Here is a 23,371-nt window from a genome sequence, read left to right on the forward strand (position 1 = left end):
CTGGAGTCATACTGTAAGCGGCAGGGTCAGAATCTGAACCCAGGCAGTCGGAAGGCAGAGCTCTGGCCCTCAACCACTGCCTTCCAGAAGAAGACAAGGAACTGTCCGGGAGCTGGAGGTAAAGGGGGAGTGGCCGAGTACCCCCAAACCAATGGGAAACCAGAGCCCCAGGACCTTGGGTCTCCCACCCACTTTGGCCCAGCCCAGGCACCTGGTCCCCCTCCTGAACCCCAGGGACCAGTGTCAGGGCAATCCAGGCAGAGAGTGGTCCCATTTTCCCACCTCAGCCCCCTGTGGGTGGGCCCTTGGCTGTTTCTCTGAGCACAGCCCCTGCGCACTTGCACCCCTGACCCCGAAGAATTATCAAACGTAAATATTGGCAACAGAGGGGGAGCTCCCTTGGAAAGACCGAGTTTCGGTTCAGGCCACCGAGTTGAGCCAGGGGCAGTGAGGCCATGTTCTAAATTGGAAAGCAAGGACAGCATCTGGGCGCCACGGTGACCAGAGCCCTGGGCCCCAGATCTCACGGGGGAAGGGAGGGCACAGTTCCCGTCACCTGTCACCTCGCCCTCCTCTCCGCTCTTGGTCCTGATTGGGCTTTCGTCTATTGTGCAGTTGTTATGAACACTCCTGGCGACGACACCGAGGACAAAATGGACACGAAGATTTGCAGAGCGTGCGGAAGTCCCGTGTGTGACCCTGGAGGAAATGAATCTGGGGAGGGAAGGTTTTCAAAGGCACCAGTGACCTGCTCAGAGCAGGAAAGACCTGGGGGGTTATCACCTCCACTGCTGAGCCCAAAGGGAGACCTTCCAGGCCTGTCAGGGTCCCAGCAGATTATCCCCAGGCTCCATGAAGTCGGTCTGTCCCAGACAAGGCGGAGACACACAGACTCTGAAAATATAGAGCCGTGTGCTCACAATGTTTATCAAGGCCGAGTTCAGAGCCATCCAGGGCAGTAGCCACTTGCCACGTGGGGCTATTAAGCACTTGCAATGTGGCTAGTCCAAACGAAGATGAGGCATAAGTACAAAATCCACACCAGAGTGTGAAAACTTGGAGAGAAAATCAAACACGAAGTATCTTGTTAACAATTGTATATTGACTAGATATTTAAATGATGATATGTTGAATATACTGGGTCAAATGAAACCAAATAGAAAAATGAAAAACGGAGCATAACTGTACTTTGACTCACCTGATCCCTTGACCTTTTTTATTTATTTTTGAGAGAGACAGAACGTGGGCAGGGAGGGGGCAGGGAGAGAGGGAGACACGGAATCCGAAGCAGGCTCCAGGCTCCGAGCTGTCAACACAGAGCCCGATGCGGGGCTCGAACTCGTGAAACACGAGATCATGACCTGAGCCGAAGTCGGACGCTCAACTGACTGAGCCACCCAGGCGCCCTTCCTTTATCTTTCTTTTTTAAGTGGCTACTAGAAAACTTCAGATTACGTCTGTGACTTGCATTTGTGGCTCCTGTTACATCTGTGTTAGCACGGGCCTATAACACCCCCTTTTGTGAATGTTGTTATTCCCATTTTATTGATGAACAAACCGGCTCAGCGGTTGAGTGGCTTGACCAAGAACATCGGCCAACGAGCCACAGAAGCCAGAATTCACATCACGAGAGGCCAGTGCGCCTGGCTGGGGAGGCTCCTAAATTTGATGAAACTCTTAAACTGAGATGTGTTGTTGTTTTGACAAGAGCTTATGCAGAAGTGCGTAGTGCCAGCAGGGACTGAGGCCAATTTGGAATCTGCGAGCGCAAAATAAAAGCCTGCGACTTGGTTATTGGGGTGGCCTCCCAACACGAGTCAGGGATGTTAAGGTGCAGGATACTTCTTGGTGCATAGAAGCGTGGGTGGGCTTCTCAGTTCTCCGAGTGAACTTGGGCGGCTCCCTCCCCCTCTCTGGGCCTCAGCTTCCCCATCTGCGAACGGAAGGGGCTGCATCAACTGTTCTCTGAAGTTCGTCAGGATCCACAGTGCATCTCAGCAGATGCCCCCCTCTCAGTGGCTGAGAGTGAGCTGGAGAGCAACTCACTGGGTCCTTGGGCAAGCGGTGTCTCTCTTGTGCCATCTGTGAGATGGGGACGAGGACAGCATGGGCTTCAGAGAGCTGCTCGGAGGGCTAATGAGATCATGCAGGCGGTGCCCTCCGCGCATGCCTGGCGCACGGGGAGCACCCAGTACATGCATCTCTCCTCCTCACTGTAGCGGCATCCGGGTTGACCAGCTGGCTTGGATAGTTCTGGGTCAGGAGACGCAGATTCACAAGCAGTGTCTGCCTGGGAGCCTCCCCCTAACCTGACTCACTCAAAGGCTGAATCTGGTCAAAGGCAGGAGCACCTGATCTTGGCTTCTGAAGACTTGGTTACGGCTGCAACTCGTCTCCCTGATGGCACGAGTGACGGAAGCACCCAGGAAGAGGGCGGCTTGGCGGGGGCCCAGAGGACGGTATTGCAGAGCGAGACCCAAGGTTCTTGTAACAGAGCGTCTTCTGGCGCGTTCTGAGGAAGCCGGGAAACTTCCACTCCCCAGGTGCCGTGTTAATTTCTAGCGTTCCTTCTTTCCCTCGGTTGTAGTGGTCCAGCGTCACTTTTCCATCCTTTGGAGGAGGGATGTAGATCCGGGGCCACAAACCTTCCTCGCCCCCATTTTCCCCCACCGTGGGAGGACTCTGACCTTGCTTGGTTCTTCTCGACAGCTGTTTTCATTTTTTTACCCTTGAATTGTGGGTAAACAGTCTCTCGTATTAGATAAACGCTTTATCAGCTCAGCAGCTCACCCTCTACCTACAACTTCTTTCTCACAAATACAAGGCTGCATTAAGAGTAAATTAAACCGGATTTTTGTCTCCTGGGTTGTTATTTTGGATTTAATTGGGAGGAACCTGGAGTTCAAGAGTGCAGGCTCCCAGCTGTCTCTGGCGTGAATCGGCTGCCATCTGCTGGGCAATGCTGGTATGACACGGTCTGCACGCCTGGCGCCAGCGGTGAAGAGGTCCATCCGTTCAATCAGGAAACACGTATTGAGGGGGAGCCGTGTTCCAGGCATGGTTCTAGGCACTTGGGCTTCATCGATGAACAGAACTGACACATATTTCTATTCTTCTGGAGCTTACGTTCTTGCAGGAGGTAACAGGCAATCGATGATAAACAATAAAGAATACCGTAAGTTAGAAGGGGGTGAGTGCATGGGAAAAAGAGGACAAAGTAAAACATGTAAGGGAGGTGGGAAGTGCCGGGTGGGGGAGGTGAGTTGCAATTCTAAAGGGTTTTCCCGGCCAGCCTCATTGAGAAGGTGACTTTTGAATAAAGGATGGAAGGAAACAAAGGCGTCTGCCATGGAAGTATAACAAGCCTTCCTCATAGAATGGATGTAAGTACAAAGGCCCTGGGGTAGGACTGTGCTCTGTGCATTCAGGGAGTAGTCAGGAGGTCAGGGCAGCTGAATGGAGTGAGCCAGGGAAGAGGAGTCAGAGAGGTGCTCAGAAAGGGGGAGACGAGCCAGATAGTGCAGGGGCTTGTGGGCCGTTGGTGGGGTTGACTGGCTTGGGCTACCGTCACAAAACATCATGGTGGCTTACTCAACAGACGCTTACTTCTTACAGTTCTGGAGGCTGGGAATGCCAAGAAAATAGAGTCAAGCCATGTGGGCCGAGGTGACGTGTGTGTGTGTGTGTGTGGTCTGTGAGTGTGTGCATGAGCGAATGTTTGAGGGTGTGTTTGTCAGGGGGGGGGGGGTTGTGTGTAGGTATATGTGTGTAATAGGGAGCAAATAATCAGTGACTGAATGCTTCATTCTTCCTTTATTTATACCACAAGCTTGCTTCCTCAGTATGTCTGCTGGGACAGTTGAGGCTTCTGTCAAGCCCCTCAGTCTCCTTTCCCACCAGCTCGGCCCCAGACCCTGTAAGCGGGAAGGCTCTTGTCCTCTTGGCATATTTACATACAGCAGGCTGACTTCTTCCCTCAGTCCTGCAAATGTCCCTGGATATCTTGTCCCCTGCAACTTCCGCTGCTCGCCCCTCGTCTCGGGAGTGGAGCCCACCCTTCCCCTGGTTTCTTACAGAGGGCAAGACCCACCACAGCCCCGCCCAAAGGAGATGACCATCTCCCGGAACCCCAGAGTCGTGAGTGGGCTCAGTTGCCCAGCGTAGAGAGGTCAGAAGTGTTTGAGCTGTGGCAGCCAATTAGGTGGCTTTAAATCCCACACTTGCCGCTTCCCAACTTAGGGATGGGAGGCGAATTCTTTATTGTCTCCCAGCTGCTGCGCCAATGGGAAGGTCAATCCTCATGGAGTAGGTGAGGGGACTAACGGGATCTTTCCCTCGTGTCCCTGGTATTTTACTGAGCACCTACAACGTGCCAGGTGCTGGTGTAGGCGCTGGAGGAACAACACTGAACTCTCAGGAAGTGTATATTCTAGCAGGATGTCATGTTAGCTGTAATAGGATGTCAAACTTTCAAAAGCAGGTGCTCATGTTTCTAAAAGCACGTTCGCTACACTCCCGGTTGTTATGATGTGTGTGTGCGTGTGCATGATACCAAGGGATAGATACTGGAGACACTAAATAGCACCATTTGCATTTACTTAAAAAATACAAACCATGCTGTATAAATATTTTTAAGATGTATCTCAATAGTAATATTATTAAAACATTCACCAGAAATATAAACATTAACCACTTCAGGATAACGATCCCTGATGAGAAACAGAGGGGGGAGAAAAAGAGAATGGGATTTGGAACTAGATGTTTAAGCACATCTGTAGCATTTTATTTCTCTGTAAGAAAAAACCCGAAGCAAACGTGGCAAAATAATAAGGTCCATTGACTATTTCTAGATTTATTACACCATCCACTAAATGCAAATACGAGTCCTAAGTGATAGGTCCTATTTCTGATTAGCCTATCAGTAAACTGAGGCTCAATGAGTCATTGCACCAAACAGGAAGCTGGTAATTGAAAGAAAGTGTAATTGAATTTGAAGTCTTAGCTCATTGCATTAAACCATCCCACCTCCCGAATGTAGGTTAGTAGAGAACTAGATGCTATCTGCTATTATTTTGTTGCGAATTTTTGTATCTGAGCTCATGAAAGATAGTGGACTGTGGTTTTCTCTTTTGATTATTAAACTGTATTTTTTAGAACAGTTTTAGCTTCACAGCAAAATTGAGTGGCAAGTACAGAGCGCTCCCATATAACCCCTGCCGGAACACATGCACGACCTCCCTCACCATCAACAACCTGCACCAGGCTGGTACGTTCGTTGAACCTACGCTGACACATCATTATTGCCCTAAGTCCACAGTTTACATCAGGGATCACTCTTGGTGTGGAATATTCTAATGGCTGGTTTTGCTGCCCTGAAAGTCCTCTGTGCTCTGCCTATTTGTCCTCCCTCCCGTCAACCCCTGGCAGCCGCTGATCTTTTTACTGGTTCCACAGTTTGGCCTTTCCAAGAATGCCATATAGTGGGACGAATACAATACAGAACCTTTTCCAGACTGGCTTCTTTCACCTGGTGATATGCATTTCAGTTTCCTCCACGTCTTTCCGTGGCTCGGTAGCTCATTTCTTTTTCGTGCTGAATGGCATTCCATTGTTTGGATGCCCCCACAGTTGGTTCACCCATTCAGCGACTGGGGGCTTACTGTGGTCGCTTCCAATTCGGGACTCTTAGGAACAAAGCTGCTACCAACATCTGCATGCGGATTTTTTTGCGTGTGGACGTAAGTTTTCAAGCCATTTGCGTAAATGCCAAGGGTTGCAACTGCTGGATTGCATGGTAAGGGTATGTTTCGTTTTGGAAGGAACTGTCCATCCATCTTCCAAAGTAGCTACACCATTTTTCATTCCTACCAGCAGTGAACGAGAGGTCCCATGGCTTCACGTCCTTGCAAGCGTTTTGGTGGTGTCAGTGTTTTGGATTTGGGCCATTCTGATAGATGTGTGGTAGTGTCTTGTTTTAGTCTGCATTCATGTGATGACTTATGATAAGCTATTTTTTTTTCTTCTCTCTCTCTCTCTCTCTTTTTTTTTTTTTTTTTTTTTTGCCATCTGTGTATCTTCTTTGGGAAGGTCGGTTCAGAACTTCTGCCGGTTTTTTAAAGCCAGACTGTTTGTTTTCTTATTGTTGAGTATTAGAGTTATTTGAGTAGTAGTCCCTTATCACATGGGTCTTATGCAAATATTTCCTCCCAGTCTGTAGCTTGCTTTTCTCATTCTCTTGACATTGTCATTTGCAGAGCAGAAGTTTTTAATTTTAATGACATCTAGCTTACCAATTACTTCTCTCATGAATGGTGCCTTTGGTGTTGTAGCTAAAATGTCACTTCCATACCCAAGATCGTCTAGGTTTCCGGCTATGTTCATCTGCCCTTCTCTTTCTAGTTTCCTAGTGTGGAGGCTTAGATTATGGATTTCAGATATTTCTTCTTTTCTAATATATGTGTTCAATGTTATAAATTCTCTTCTAAGCACTGCTTTCCCTGCAGCCCACAGATTTGGGTAAGCTGCAGTTTCGTTTTCATTTAGTTGAAAATATTTTAAAATTTCTCTTGCGATTTCTCACTTGACCCATGCGCTATTTACAAGCGTATTGTTTTGTCTCCCAGTGTTTGGGGATTTTCCAGCTATCTGTCTGTTATCGATTTCTAGCTTAATTCCGTTGCGGTCCGAAAGCAGACATCGAATGCTTTCTTTTCTTTTAAATTTGCTAAAAGTGTGTTTTATGACCCAGAATGTGGTCTACTTGGTGAATGTGAGCTTGGGAAGAATGTATTCTGCTATTGTTGGAAGAACTTTCTCTAGGAAAGCCCTTGGTGTATTACTCATAGTTCTTAAAAATTCCTGGTCTGATTATTCAAACATTCCTGCTGTATCCGACTCTGGTTCTGATGCTTGTTCAGTCTCTTCAAACTGTGGGTTTTTTGTGGTTTTTTTTTTTTTTTTTTTTTTTTTTTGCCTGTTAATAAATAGGGCTTCAGGGATGTATTGGTAAGGCGGGGCGGGGTGTAGGTTGTGGGGAAGCAGTCTTTAGCAGTCCAGGGGCATGGACTGTGAACTTCACAGGTACATCTGTCCCCACCCACCCTCAATTTAGGTGGGAAAGGATGGGATGGAGCTAGAGTTGTGTGTTCCCCTTCCTTTCCACGAAGGACTGAACCAGGCTGGAGTTCAGTATTTCTCCTCACCCACGGCGATTAGGCTCCGATAAAACCCCAATAGGTTAGTCTCAAGGAAATAGCTTCTCTCCAGGGCAAGTCTCCTTAAGAACAGAACTATCTTTACAATGTTCCCTTTTTCCACCCCTCCTGCTGGAAGCACAAGGGGATTTTTCTGGGATGTTCACCGTGAGAACCTGGTGGCGCTCCTGGAGATAAAACTCACAAAACCGTGAGGGCCACCATGATGGAGGCCCCTGGAGTTTTTAATTCACAGACTGGTGTGCACTGAGCCTCCCACCCTTTGTCCGTTACACTTCCGGGTTCCTCCCCCTCAACCCTCTCACTGATTTCCCCAGAGGTTTCTGCCGGTGGGTTTCTGCCCTGGCAAACTGTGATTCTCTCTATCCTCTGGTCTGTGTCTCCAATTGGGGGGTGTGGGGGGGGGCGCCGTGGTTTGCCCTGTGACCTCACTACTTTGATGGATCAAAGAAGAGTGGTGCATTTTTCAGTCTGTTCGGCTTTTTATTTGTTGGAATAAATTGGTACCTTCTAAACCCCTTCGTTACCAGACTGGAAACCAAAAGTCTCCTCCCTCATCTTTGCCTGGTTTGGGTACATGAGGAGAGCACTAGCTTCACTATGGGAGTTGAGGAATGTTCCCTCCTCTTCTAGTTTCTGGAAACGATGATGTAAAATTGATGTTAACTCTTTAAACGTTGGAGGAATTCTGCAGGGAAACCAGCAGAGACTGAAGATTTCTTTTTCAGGAGCTTTTTAAATTTTACAAACTCAGTTTCTTCGATGGTTAGATGCCTTTTCAGCCGGTCTATTTCATGTTGGCTGAGTTTTGGTAGTTAGTGGTATTTGAGGAGTCGTTCCATTTCTTTTAAGTGGTCATTTATGAACGTAAAGATGTTTAAAGTATCTGCTTATTATCTTTTTGACGGCTGCAGGATTCATAGCAATATCCCCGGTCTCATTTCTGATACTGGTTATCTGTGTCTTCTTTTTTTTGTCAGTCTTGCTGCAAGTTTATCCGTTTTATTGATGTTTTTGAAGAACCGGCTTCTCATTTGATCTTTTCTGTATTTTTCCATTTACAGTTTCAATGATTTCTGCTTCTACCTTTATTATTTCCTTCCTTCTGCTGACTTAGGTTTGGTCTTCTTTTTCTTAGAAGTGAGAACTTAGGTTGCTAACTTGAGACATTTTCTCTTTTCTACCGGGAGAACTCAGTGTTATAAATTTCCCTCTCAGTTCTGCTTTAGCTGCACCTCACATAGGTTGATGTTATATTTTAACTTTCGCTAAAGTTCTATGTATTTTGTAATTTCCTTTGAGATTTCTCTTTGGCCCATGAGTTATTTAGAAGCACGCTGCTTGGGGCGCCTGGGTGGCGCAGTCGGTTAAGCGTCCGACTTCAGCCAGGTCACGATCTCGCGGTCCGTGAGTTCGAGCCCCGCGTCGGGCTCTGGGCTGATGGCTCAGAGCCTGGAGCCTGTTTCCGATTCTGTGTCTCCCTCTCTCTCTGCCCCTCCCCCGTTCATGTTCTGTCTCTCTCTGTCCCAAAAATAAATAAACGTTGAAAAAAAAATTTTTAGAAGCACGCTGCTTAATTTGCAAGCAATTGTCTTGCTGTCTTTCCACTCACTGAATTTTAATAACTGTCTCTGATATTATTTTACCTTCATGAGAACCACACTTGGTCTGTTTGTTCTACTGTTATATCACCAGGGCTGAGAACAGGACAAGAGTATGTGTTCAAAACATAAGGATGAATGAATGATGGAAATATTTAACCTTAAAATCAACAAAGAAAACACTAATTTGAAAAGACATGCACACCCCTATGTCCATCACAGCATTATTTACAATAGTCAAGATATGGAAGCAACCTACTTCCATAGGTTGGATGAATGGATAAAGATGTTTTATATATATATATAAAACACACACACACACACACACACACACACACACACACACACACTGGAATATTAGGCAGCCATAAAAAAGAATGAAACCTTGTCATTTGTAACAACATGGATGGATCTAGAAGGTATTGTGCTAAGTAAAATAAGTCAGACAGAGAAAGACAAATATTACATGATTTCACATATATGTGGAATCTAAAAAACAAACAAAAAATAAAAAACAAAACAGGAACGGTCTCATAGATAGAAGAACAAACTGATGGTTTCCAGAGGGCCAGGGGTGGAGGGATGGATGAAATAGTCACGTGAAGGGGATTAAGAGGTACAGTCTTCCAGTTTTAAAATAAATAAGACACGGGGATGTAATGTACAGTATAGGGAATGTCATCAATAATATTGTAGGGGCGCCTGGGTGGCTCAGGTGTCCGACTTCGGCTCAGGTCATGATCTCACGATTCATGGGTTCGAGCCCCGCATCCGGCTCTGTGCTGACAGCTCAGAACCTGGAGCCTGCTTCGGATTCTGCGTCTCCCTCTCTCTGCCCCTCCCCTTCTGGCTCGCTCTCTCTCTCTCTCTCAAAAATAAATAAACATTAAATAATATTGTAATAGTTTTGTACAGTGACAATGGTGGTGGGCTCATCGTGGTGACTATTCCATAATGTATATAAATTTCAAAACACTACATTGTACACCTGAAACTAATACAATATTGTATGTCAATTATCTTCAATAAGAAAAACAATAAAGACAAGACTAAAAGCTAAAAAAAGGGAGAGAGAGGTATCAGAACATCGATGGTGATTATCACTGGCTGAGGAAAGACAGTTTTCTTTATTTTCTTCTATCTTTCATACTTTTGGAATTCTCTGAAGCGAGCTTATACTAATCAGGAAGGGCATTAGAAAAGTGTGAGCTACTATTTCTGATCATTTTCATTCCCTGCCTGGCAGGTTATATCAGAATTCAAATTGCTGGAAAAGCTGAAGAAGACGGGCAGGGCTAAAAAGGCCCTCAGGAGGGTTCCGGAGCTGACCTGACCCACGCTCCCTCGGGGACACAGGTAAGGACCCTGCCAGCCATCACTTTTGCCGGCTTCTGAGATTCCTGCTACAATCACTCTATCATGTACATTTCACGTGACAAGGGTCCATTTCATCCTTCTCGCCGCCCAGAGGCCCCTACGGTTCTCGTGAATTAATGTTCATTCCAAGAGATCTGGTTTGCCGTTGGAAAGAAAATATCTATCTGCCTAAGTCCAGCCATCAAAATCCCTTTAACAATTCACTTTAAGGTGTTTCCTTTCAGGGCTTGTGGTGTGCAAAAGATTACAAGAAAAAAAAAAATAGGAGGGAGCAGAGAAGAGACACTGTAACCTTGTCTGGGCTTTTTTGTTTTTGTTTTTTTTTGGTTTTTGTATATAACCTTATTTCACACCTTTGGTCACAGCCTCTTCATGTGTTTTCAAGGCAATTTCTTTGAGAAGCCGAGCAGACAAGACACTGACGGTAAAGTTGGCCAGGGGCACCACCCACACAGTTCTTAGGTGCAATTTCTGAAGATGATTGAATAGGCTTTTCTACTTTTGAAAATAATGCTGAGAACTTGGATTACATTTTTGAAATATGTTCATTCAATAGAGAGATTGCCCAGATCTGGAAAGTTTTATTCCTTCCTTTCCTATTTGTGAGGTGACGTGACGTATTGTGAGGCTCAGGGATTTCCTGGGGGCCCAGGATTGGGCAAGTGTGTGGGTGGCCCCGAGCACCCTTCCTGGGGAACATTCCACATACAGCGGGAAGGGAGAGTGGCCAGCAGCTACCTTTTCCTTGGAGCAGAGCCAAAGAAGGCGTCAAGATCAATAAGCACAGCCATGCCGATGTGCTGGAGTCTTTTTTTTTTAAGTTTGCTTATCTATTTTGAGACAGAGAAAGAGAGAGGGAGAGAGAGAGCATGTGGGAAGGACAGAGAGAGAGGGAGAGAGAGAATCCCAAGCCAGCTCTGAGCCATCATCATGGAGCCCAACGTGGGGCTCGATCTCATGAACCAAGAGTTCGTGACCTGAGCCGAAAGCAAGAGTCAGACGCTTAACTGACTGAGCCACTCAGGTGCCCCCTCTGATTTGTTGGAGTCTTCAAGAATAGCCAAGGACATGAGAATCTGGAAAATAATGACATAACCCGGTGGGGGGAAAGTGAAAGAATCCATATCTCGGGAGCAGTTCATATGAAATAGAACAGGCTCTGCTAACACTGGCCAGAAATAGATACTGGAATACAAGCCAGTCTGCCCATTAGAAATCATTTGAATTCTACCGTTCCTGGGCACCTGATTTATTTATTCATTTAATTTTTATTAACACCTACCGTTCAATTAAATTCCAAAACATGAATTGCCCCTCCGTGGCTCCCCGATGGACACGATCCTTGCTCACTGTGGGGACTGTTCACCAAATAGTTCTGGCTTTCCGCTTTCTCAGAATGCAAGGATTTTGCTTTCCCTGCCTGTAAACGTCAGGCATGGCCATGAGACGCGCTCTGGCCGGTGACGTTTGTCCAGAGTGACACTTTGGGCAGACACTTCAGCCAGTATGTTACTCACTCCCTCTTCCTCCCTCTTCTGTTGTGACTGTGGATGTGTGTGTGTCAGGAGGAAGCTCTCCTGGGCCCCCAGAGTCAATGACATACAGAGCGCCCCTTGCGGACCTGCCCTGGACAGGTAGCACGAACAAGAGAAGGCATTTGTTGTGCAAGGCCGCCGAGATCTGGTGGTCATTACTGCAGTATTACTTAGTCCGTCCTCAATGATGGACATGCCCACACGTGCGCACACACGCACGCACACACATACACACACACACACACACACACACACACTTACTGAGCACCTACATGTGCAAGAGAGGGACCCAGGGGCAATGTGTGACAAGACACAATTTCTATCCCCAAAGTTTAACACGATGGTCTGGGAGATAAGATATCTACACCATGCATACTGATGATGACACAGGAGTGGATAGTTCAAGAGCAAAATGACAAGGTGTTTGTGTCGCTGTAGCCGCAGAAGGAATTAATCAGATGGGGTCTCCAGGACGAATGTCGTGCGTCTCCTCTTGACCGCCCCAGATGCCCTCTTTACCTCCTCCTCCCTGCTCTCTGCCCCGCGAGAGTGACTCACCTGTACTACATTACGAGGCTCCTGATGGGGTTGGGTCGGCGAGGGAGGTGGGGGTTGGGTGAGGGTGCAGCACAAGATCCCAGAGAAGAAGGAGGCTGAGGCTGGAGTAGTCATTCCTTTGGCTCCCTTCTCGCAGGGTCACTCAGGCTGGCTAAGGCCCCCAGCCGACGGGCCCATCTCCTCTGAAAATGACCCTCTCCGTTCGACTGTCTCCTTCCAGACTCCCGTGACGCTCTCTGTCCTTACCCATTCAGGCCCACGGTGGTAAGAGTCCCACGGTCATTTATTGGCCCCGTAGCCTGTACTATCCCATTTGGTTTCCCTACACCTTTCGTAAATAGTTCTTTTTTTTAAAGGAGTTGTTAAATTATCCTATTCTGAGCATGCCATCTGTTTCCTGATAGACCCTGACTAATAGATCTTGCTTGGGAGAGCCAGCAGGAAATGATCACACTTGGTCTAATTATAGGGTCAGCTGGTGAGAGGCGGAAGGCTTTAAGAAATGATTAACTCGTTAAGAAATGAATTATTCAATGGCTTCGCGTCTCCCACCCAAAATGAAAAACTCTGCTCTAGAGAATAAAAGGATTGGAGGCGAAATACTGGCCTCCTCGCACCTATCGAGAGCACAAGGGGGCCAGTGTGGAGTCTCTACCTTACCAAGCCCTTTGCAAATGCGGGACCACAGGAACCAACTGGGAATCACGTCATCTCCAAAGCGCTTTCCCAATCCTTCTCTGGCAAAGTGACACAAGATTTCCAACCACTATTTTCAACTTGACTCTGAGGCTAGCAACGTAATTTCTGGGTGCTTGAGGAAAATTCGAGACCTTTCTTTTGAGTTCCCACATACAGCTGCCCAGGATAGAGATAGAGCTCTTTGCCACAACCCTGCCAACTGGGAGCTTTTCTTTATCTGCCTTGGGATTCCTGTGGCGCATTCACCGGGTTTATTTATTGGTTGTTTCGTTGATTGGTTGGTTGGTTGGTTGGTTGGTTGATATTCCATGTGAGAAGCCAAGGGAGCCTTTGAAAAAGTTGGATTTGAGAGAGTTCTGGGCTCCATTCTCTGTTCCCCACTCCGAGGGACCGCGCTCCTTAGCTGTACCCCATTCTGGGAAGAGATCGGAAGAGACTGATCCCTGGAGCCCCAGCAATTTCTCAAAGCATCTGGAATGAGCAGGCACTTGCTTGCAGCTGCTGGGGCTGGGCCCGGAGGGGCAGGCTTGCTTAGGCATGCAAGGATATAAAGGTAGAGGAAGTGGTGCCAGCAATCTGGAAAATTTAGGAGTTCTTGGGCTGTCACTGGAGTTTTCTGTTTGTCATTGGCTTGTGTTTGAATTCTCTCCAGAGCAGGTAAGAGACGGGGAGAAAGAATGCAGGGAGGGCGTGCCTCCGTGCTAGGTCTGCACATCTGAGCAGGTGAAGAAAGCACAGAGGAGGGGCGCAGGGATTGTCCGGAAGTCTAAGGATCCTATTTGCTCCTGAGCCCCGGAGGGTGCATGCCAGGTCTGGAGCAGTACCCGCCAGGAGCAACGGGACAGAGCACAGCAGCAGAGCTCACATGGACAACTCCCTTGAAATAAAAACGTGCTTTTCAGGGAAACAAATACTGAGTCAATCAGCAAATAGCAGAGGGATGTCATTAAAATGATAAAGGAAGGCGGGGCCGTGGAGCAGTATAGGAGTTTCAGGAAAGAAGAGGGGAGATCACAGGGCAGGAAGAAGCACAAACCTCCGTCCTGTTGGGCAGCCCCTGGGATGCAAATTCTGGAGCTGGGGAGCGGTGGTAACCGCTAGATGCTGGATTTTTCTGCCAGAGTCAATTAGGTAGATCGTGGGTTCGCCATGAAAGTTGCACTGGAGCAGCGCTCTGTCACTCTGATACACACACACACACACACACACACACACACACTGTCCCTGGGCGTCAGAAACGCAGGTTCTGATTCCATAGGCCTGGCCTAAGGGTTTGCATTTCCAACAAGTTCCTCGCTGAGATCAGTTTCGCTGGTCCATTGAACATACTTGGAGTAAGTAACAAGGCACCGGAGGATAGTGCGTTTGCTCAGTGACGATTTTGCTTTCCCCCGAACGGCTATAAAACAAAAGCAGGTGTAAGTGACCCAACTCAGCAGCCTGGGAAGTTTGGTGAAATGACCCAAACTCCGGGCTGGTGACCAAGTGGCTGCGAGGGGAGCTCCTTGTCTGCAACCCCCTGCCACCTCCCCCAGGAGCGAGCTAGGAGTGTGCTAGGGTTAGTTGGGGTCAGCTGTCCCCAGAGTATAAGACAGCTTACCCTTGCGGGGGCGCCTGGGTGACTCAGTCGGTTAAGCGTCCGACTTCGGCTCAGGTCACGATCTCGCGGTCCGTGGGTTCAAGTCCCGCGTCGGGCTCTGTGCTGACAGCTCAGAGCCTGGAGCCTGCTTCGGATTCTGTGTCTCCCCCCTCTCTCTCTGCCCCTCCCCTGCTCATGCTCTGTCTCTCTCTCTTTCAAAAATAAACAAATATTAAAAAAAAAAAAAAGGCAGCTTACCTTTTCAAATTTAACTCCAGTCCTGAACCTACCAGAGCAGAAACTTGACTTGCCGCTCGCTAATTCACCCAATCATCCATTCACTGCCTCAAAAAATACTTAGTGCACAAAAAAATACCTAGTACGCAGACACCGCCGTCGGCACTGGGGTGCAACAATGACACCGCTGTCAGCACTGGGGTGCGACAATGACACCGCCGTCAGCACTGGGGTGCGACAATGAAGACGGATGCTGTGACTTCAAGAAGCTGGCTGCAGTCAGCCCCCTGGGATTGGTCCGTTTCTCAAGGGCATGTGGCTGATGTATAAATTGTTGCAATATTTGTAATTATGACGGTAGCTTACACGTTTTAAAGGCCTGCCCTGTGCTAGCCATTGTGCCGAGCACTTTACACGGATCATCTTGCGAATGCTCACGGCAGCCTATGTAGCAGGTACTGTTATTAAACTCACTTCAAAGGTGAGGACACTGAAGCTCGGAGAGATGAGGCCACTGTCCAAAGATCACCCAGCCAGTGAGGAGAGAAACTGGCCTTCGTGCCCAGGCGGGCTAAGCCCCGTTCGGGCCCCGAGCCTCTGTCCTCACAGGTTGGGTCTCCACTTCCGCTCGTGAGCATGTGCCCTTCGCGTAGGGCTCCGAACACCAGTCAGTGGCTGGGTGAGCTTGGAATCTGATGAAGGGATGGGCGGTGGGTGGTGAGGGCATAGGTCACATTAATCATAGAGGCATCACACTATAAAACCTCAATGCACCCGCAATGTTCCTGTATCCCCCCCAGTGGACAGAGCTTTGGTTCGGGCTGGGCACTCACCTTCCTAGACCCCTGGTCCCCTCTGTCCCTTGGTGAAAGCCAGGACTCCCTGCTTGGCTTTGGCTTAGTCTGGCTAAGCAAAGGCAGTATCCTCTCTCTTTCCTGGGCCTCCCTGGACTATACACGCACACACACACACACACACACACACACACACACGCACAGACACACGAGCTCACACGCACTCGCTTCCGATGACCACATTCTCACACGAGAAGGCCGCGAGTCACGCGAAACAATGTGCTCGCTGTTCTCTGCTCTGACCTACTATGTTTGTTTTGCAGCTGAACTGTCAGAAGACCACTTTACTTCTCTGAATCCAGGCTTCGCGGGGGCCCCTTACTCTGACCCAGAATTCCTTTCCACTCTAAAACCCCCGGATGGTTCTGTAGGGCTACTTCCCTCGACATCCAAAGCAGGCAGAGATCTTAAATGGTCCAGAGTGTTGATGGTTCCTTTAAAAAAAAAAAAATGCACTCTCAATGGGAGGTCAGATGACTTTGCATCCAGTTTTCATTCATCTCGGGTTCAAGGGCTGCTGTTTGTTTTTTATGTGGAATCTCTCCTAGCCAAATTCCACTCACCCAATGCAGCGGCTAACCTCTGCTTTCTATTCCTGCATAAATCTGCTGCCCGCTGCATGCGGCACCCGTGTCGCTGGCCAGCCTTCCACTGACATTCCTTCCGGCTTTCCAATTTACCGCCTAACCACCAGTCCCAATAATATTAGATCAGAGGCTTTCTGCTGCGCTGTGCTGGTGTTCCAACACTGGAAATGTTACCGACCTGGAGTCCGGTCCAGCCTTAGACCAGAATGTAAACACCCAAGGAGGCCAGGCACAGCTGAGGCCACTGAGTTCCTCCAACACTATGTGCTGTGGGGGTTCCAGAGAACAGGGACTGCATGAGCCTAAGCGGGTGCAGAAGGCTTCCTGGAGGAGGTGAGACTCCCTGATGAGCCTTTGTATCAGACTGAATGCCGTCTCCCTCGACCCGAGTTCATGTGTTGAAGACCTAGCCCCTGGTACCTTAGAATGGGACCCTATTTGGAAATCGAGGTATTACAGATATAATCAGTCACACTGGACTAGGGTGGGCCCCTAATCAATAGAGCCGATATCCTCACGGCCGACAGGAAATTTGAAGACAGATGAGCACGGGAAAATGCCAGATGCAACGGAAGCAAAGATCAGGGCGATGCGTCTACAAGCCAAGGAAGGCCGAAGATGGCCAGCAAACCAGCACAAGCCAGGAGAGAAGCTGGAACAGATCCTGCCTCACAGGAAGGAGGAAATAACGTCGGGACGAACCAACCCTGTTAACCTTAACCTTGGACTTCTGGCTTCCAGAACTGTGAGACAACACATTGCCATTGTTGAAGCCGGGTAGTTTGTGGTCTTTTGCTGGGGCAGCCCGGCAAGTTAACACAGCCTGAAGGACGGGTGGGAATTGGTGACGGAGACAGAAAAGAACCTGGCCCCCAGTTGTTGAAAATAATAAATCCGAGGAAGCCCTACCATGGCCACCCCTAACCCTGACAAAGCTGTTAAAAATGATGCAGCTGGAGGAACGAGTCTCTGGGCCCGGGCACCTGTCAATAGAAACCTCTAAAGCCGAAAATCGGGGAGAACGAAGACTGGACAAATCAGAACAGAGTATCCCCGGACTGCGGGACAAGTACCGAGCTGTCACACGTGTGTCATGGGGACACCAGAGGAGAAGAGAGAGCCTCTGAGCCTCAGCTCCCGCCCCTCGGATGGGAGGAGGTGACCTGAGCCGTGCGCTGGGCTTCCCACGCGAACAGGGACCTTCCCAGCTAACCCCGCGTTGCTCTCCGGGGGGCTGTGGAGGCTGAAGGCTACGGGGGCAGGGTCCCCGCCCGGCCAGGCCTCAGCCCATCTGCCCATCACTGGGAGTCCAGGCGCGGTGCCCTGTGCCACATGGGAGCGGCTAACTCGCTCCGTGTTCTTCCTGTACATGTTGAACTCTGCAGAGATACTCAGGCATTTTGTAACAAGCCAGTCTTCTTCTGTTACCCTAACACCTCCCACTCCCTGCCTGACACATACGTAGACATTTTTTTGTTGTTGTTAATTTTCTGATGGCAGTAAACTTGGCCCGTCGCCCAAACCTCCAAGTGGAGGCCCCAGGTAAAGCTCCCGCCCAGCCGGGCGAGCCCCGCCCCATCCCACCTGAAGGGTACATCTGGGGACAGCCACTCTGATAATAGCATCTGGGGGCCAAATGGAGGTACCTGTTTAGCCAGGGCTCAGCTTGATTCTCACCACTGGACAGGGACCCCCTGGGGGGGCCTCCAGGGCTCAGGTGCAGTGACCCCTGAAGAAGAATCAGCTCAGGATCGGACCCCTGTTCGGGGAGCTGAGCTTTTACACCTAGGGAGGATGGTGATGCCCGGAGTCAGGTGGCTGAGGTCGACCTTGCAGTGGGAGCCCCAGTCCGGAAGGCCGCTCGCTCTGACGGACCCTCAGGGTTCCCAAACCCCTCCGTCTGCACGCAAGGCTTGGTTCTTTGGGCTCAGCCCGGAGACGTGGGAGCTGCTGAGGACACGCCAGGGGTGACTGGGACTGTAGCAGGGGTCAGATTCCTGAAGACAAGCTTACCAGGGCCTGGGAGGTCATGCCTGGCCAGCAAGGGGAGACGCTGCCGTTAGAACCGGGATGTAGTGGGCCGACCTCGTGCAAACCTCCATTTCTTCAGCTCTAAGCTGGAGAGAACCTTCCTGGGGCTACCGCTGAGTGAACAGGCTAACTCGGGAGAAAGTGCTCACCAACTACAGAATGCATACGCGCTTGGTATAGCCGTGCCTTCCTCCGACTCTGCACCTGGCGTCTGTGCACCCAAATTCTGGACTCAGAAGGGCCTGCGCTCAACTCGTAGCCTCTCTAGTTACGAGCTGTTTGGCCTCGGGCAAGTCTGCACCTCCTGAACCTGTTTCCTCATCTGTAAAATGGGTGCAACCACAGTGCCCACCCTCCAGGACCGGCAGGCTTGAACGGTTTCTCCTCCCCCTTCGTGCCTCTGTTTGCTGGGCTGATGTTCAATTGAGCACTTCTGGGAAGCTGTGCACAGTGGGGGAATGAGGACAGTATCCTTATGAAGGACTCAGTCCTAACAGGGACGTGTACACAGAGAGAGAGAGAGAGAGAGAGACAGAGAACGCACCACAAAGCAGCCATCAACACACAAAGAAAACCCTGCAATTGGCTTCTGTCTCAGGAGCCAAGGACACAAAAACAAATAAGATACAGTACCTCAAACTGTCCAATAATGTCTAATAATGTAATCCCCTTTGCATGCCTCCCTTCATCAGTAACCCCGCTTCAGCCCCACACAGGAGGTCCTGTCACCCCATTTTACAGACAAGGAACCCGAGGCTCTGAAAGATCAATGCGGCCAAGGTCTGAACGGCCGCGGCTCGGTGTCCAAAGCGCTCCGACCAGAGCCTGTACACGCTGCCTTAGGCACCCGGGACTGACTTTTCGGAGCAGCGCAGGTTGTGGTGAAGAAAGGCCAATACCCGAGCTGCCTCTCGAAGGACCCAGAGAATCTCCAGGAGGCACGGCCAAAGGGAGAGGGAATTTCTGGAGCAGAAACAGCACGTACAAAAAAGGACCTGGGGCGAAAAGAGTACAGTTAGGCGGTGTGCGTCGCGTGCTGGATTCCGGCATCTCAGAGGCTTTCGAGGTAGAAGGGCCCCGGAAGGTTGTTAGGCAGGGGAGAGAGCATCTGAAAGATCACAGGCCAGTAGAAGTGAGTCATACTGTCAGTATCCCGGGTGATGGAGGGGAGGAGCAGGGGGCAGGGCACTCTGTGGGTCAAGAGGGCCCCAGTAGGCCCAACACCCCAGCGAAGGCAGCACGTCGAGATGCGAAAAGCAGTGGTCAAATTAAGCCATGAAGAGAGAACATGAAACCTGGAGCATTTGAGACTCAGCACAGAATTTCCCTGCACCCACTTCCGCACAGGAACTGAGAGAAACAGCTAAGAAAGTGAGTTATTTATTGAGCTAAGTTCCCATCTCTCTTGGGCTCTCTAGCTCTGATGTTCCCACTATATTTAGATGTTCCAGAATTCTCCCCTGCTCAGGAATTCCCCACACGCCCACCCCCACCAGAGTGCGCACGTTTCCTGCGTCCGCATCTAATGCCAACCCCACTCAGCTGCCTGTCTGACCCCAAGGCTCGGGTCCCGACAGGAGTCTGGGGACCCCCTCTTCTCCCTGGGTCTAGAGTCCACAAAGAAGCACCCAGAGTCCGGAGTGATTCTCCTATTGAAGAAAAGAAAGCCTACATTCTTTCTCTGGCTGGGTTTTTCACCATGACTGGTTTTCATTAGCTTCTCAAGTGGAAAATAAATTCTGCCCAGTGGAAAGTTGCCACTTATGTGCCGAGAGTCATTGTTCACCGAATACGTTTTGTGCCAAACGACCCACGCCCCCAGTCTGCTGGGGCTCTGGCCAGGGCCCTGAGGGAGTGTGCTTCGGGAACCATCGTGGCCGGCACTGCTGGAGGAGCCAGAGGCCAGTCACCTCTCGTCAAACCTTGGGGGTCAAGGAAGTCTGAGGAACTTGAGCGTCTGCTCTGTGCTGCCTGTCCCGTCTGCAGAGCCTGGATCCCTTCCTCGGCCAAGTCATAGCTGGCCTGGGGGAGCAGCTTCCCAAAGCCTCCTCTGCCTCTAGCCTCTCCTCACCCTGGAGCTAAAAAGGAGGGAAAAGAGAAAATTAAAGCAGGAAAGGAGCCCAGCGGATACAGCTCCAAGCAGGGCAGCTTTGTGGAGCCCGAGGGGGCCTCCTGGGCACAGCTCTGGCCCCTGTAAAGGGCCAACTTGGGAGGAAGGGCTGAGTCCAAGAGGGGTCTGGGCTCCCAGGCCCAGGAGTGGCGGGTTAAGACACAGGGAAGAAGACTGGGCGGGAGGCAAAGGCCGAGAAAGGAAGTGGGGAGACAGGAAATGGAGAGAGAGCGGAGCCCAGAGAGACCGGAAGTGGAGAGACTTGGCCGGCGGAAGTGGCCGTGGCCAGCAGGGGCCAATGTTGCTCACTCTTCCTTTGCCAGCTGGCCTCCCTGCGCAAGGGGACGAGGAGAATTGAAGTCTCTACCGGGAAAAACTCAAGCCTGGAGATAATTTAAGCTTTCCTGGGACTCCGCCAGCCATCTCCAGGGTTTCGTCAAATTTTCCACCTACTCCCTTTGCACGTGGGAGCTGAGCCTCCACCTTAGAAATCCCATCGTCCACACGGGCTTTTTTCAGCTTTTTTCGGTTATTCAGGAGGGTCTGTGGATGAAGGTGTGTGGGATAAGGGGTTTGCAGGAACGGGCTAGTGCTATGCCCCTCCTCCCCTGCCCCCATTCACCCCCCACGGACATACACTCGTGTGCAGGAGGCACTTCTTGGGGTACGGGCAGAGAATCAGGAATTGGGATGTCCTGCTTTGACCCCCAGAAAAAAACAGGCATCCAGGGAGGATATCTTCCCCACTGCTGGAAATGACAGTTCCTCCTAAGAGTAAACAGAGATTTTTCCCCCTACTTTGTTGTGTAAATACAGAACGAAATTATACAATATGTAAAGTATTATAGGGAAAGATATATGCGAGTTCTCTCTTAATCCCTCTCTTCTGAGGATTTATCATTGATTTTTTTTTTAATGCTTATAAAACCCTATTGACCTATTGCCTTTTCTTCCCCCCAGACAAAACTAGGACACATTATTTCTCAACTTGCTTTTTAAAAAAAAAAAAAAAAATATTTAGCACTACGTCCGGGGTATTGTTCCAGCTCGTGCGATGTGGCTCTGACTCGTTCTTTCTTAACAGCTGCGTTGCATCCCACTGTGTGGCTGTACCATTGTCTTAATCCATTCAGGCTGCTATAACAAAAATAGCATAGACTGGGTGGTTTATAAACAACAGGAATTTATTTCTCACAGTTCTGGAGGCTGGGAAGTCCAAGATCAAGGCGCTGGCAGGTTACGTGTCTGGGGTTCTGCGATGTCTGTGTTCTCACTGTGTCCTCACATGGTAGAAGGGGCAAGGGAGCTCTCTGGGGTCTCTTTTATAAGAGCGCCAATACCATTCATGAGGGTCCCACCATCACGATGTAATCATCTCTCGAACCCTAATCCTACCCACCCACCCCCAATACCATTACATTGGAGGTTAGTTGTCAACAAATGAATTTGGGGGATGCAACCATTCATTCCACAGTAACCGTGATCTTATTAACCAGTCTCCTGTTGATGGACATTTAGGTTGTTTGCAAGGTGAGCCTTAGCTGTTCTGGGTGTTGGTTGTTTTGGTTTGACGTTGCTGTTACTAGAAACGACCCTGTGGTAATCGCCGTGCACCTCTCGTGGGGTGCACATGGAGTCCTGGAGTGGATGGGTGCTGAGTCCCAGGACGTGTGTGTTCAAATGAAAGAGAGCGTCTCAGAAAGATCTTGCAATTCACACTCCTTCAGAATAATCCTCAACGCCAAACCCAAAGGGTGATCATTTCTCAGGGAAAGCCTTTTTTTTTTTTTTTTTCGATTTCATTTCACTTTCAGGTAAAACATGTGAAACTACTTTGTAAACTCGAAGGTATTTTGCAAACCCTGAGATATTTACAGCTCAGATGCCAGCTGGTGAGGACGTGCTCCTTATATTCTAAGTAATAGTGCTCCCTATCCCCATTCTGCCGATGTTCCCAAGTCGGGGCCCAGCCAAGTTTTCTGGAAGTTCTTGGAGGAAGGGGGGGAGGAGTTTGAAGTTTTAGGGTCACCTCCGATTCCTTACTCTGGGCAACGCTGAAATGATTTTATTTGGGATCATTTTGTGCTCCCACACATGCTGTTCTGTCCCAGGCTTCATGATGTCACATTGGGACTGAGCCCTTTTCTATAGCGCGCACACACACACACACGCACACACACACATACCCACACACAGTTATTCATATGTGTACAGAATACCGGAACCTTGGGAGAACCGGAAGGAGGTACATCTTAGGATGCATAGAAATTACATCTCAAAATTCAATATACCTATTGCTAAAACTTCTCCCAAACATTTTTGAAATGGGGACTCTGGTCTTCTGATTTTCATTTGACCGTCTCTTTCTCCCCATATTTCTTCTTGCTTTCGGAAAAATAACTGCCCCAAATAATAATAAATCCTTCCCTTTTCTAATACACCAAAATTCAGTTCTCCCAGCCTCTGTTCCTACATTTTGCTGCAGCCAGACAAAAGGGACTTTCAGACCGTAGGATCCACCCTCCTTAGAAGGCGGCAAGCTGAGAGTAGCTAAAAGCTTTTACCCTTTTCCATACCAAACAAGTTCACTCTTTTAATCCACTCTCCACCCTGAGAAGAGTGTTCTTTAAAAAAATGTAAATCAGGGGCGCCTGGGTGGCTGGGGTTGGTTCGATATTCAACTTCGGCTCAGGTCATGATCTCACAGGTTGTGGGTTCCAGCCCCACGTCGAGCTCTGCGCTGACAGCTCTGAGCCTGGAGCCTGCTTTGGGGTTCGGTCTCCCTCTCTCTCTGCCCCTCCCCCGTTCGCGTTCTGTCTCTCTCTCTGTTTCAAAAATAAATAAACATTTAAAAAAAATGTAAAATCAGATTATATTGCCGCCCTGCTCCGTCCCTGCTAGCTTCCCAAAGCCCTTTCCTGGGCACATGCCTGCACCCTCTCCTGCGTCCTGTGCACACGGCCGGTTCTGCCCTCAGCTATCCAAGCTT

General features: G+C 49.3%; 1 long non-coding RNA gene across 1 annotated transcript; it reads right to left on the minus strand.

Annotated features, from left to right (window-relative positions):
* Positions 1–1,558: 1,558 nt before the first annotated feature.
* Positions 1,559–12,704, minus strand: LOC115527280. The gene is made up of 2 exons (XR_003972881.1): positions 12,286–12,704; positions 1,559–3,129 (listed from the first exon to the last, which is right to left on the minus strand). It is a non-coding gene; the product is annotated as an uncharacterized LOC115527280 (long non-coding RNA).
* Positions 12,705–23,371: the final 10,667 nt, after the last annotated feature.

This window comes from Lynx canadensis, chromosome D2 (genome assembly GCF_007474595.2).
Source record: "Lynx canadensis isolate LIC74 chromosome D2, mLynCan4.pri.v2, whole genome shotgun sequence".
Taxonomy (NCBI): domain Eukaryota; kingdom Metazoa; phylum Chordata; class Mammalia; order Carnivora; family Felidae; genus Lynx; species Lynx canadensis.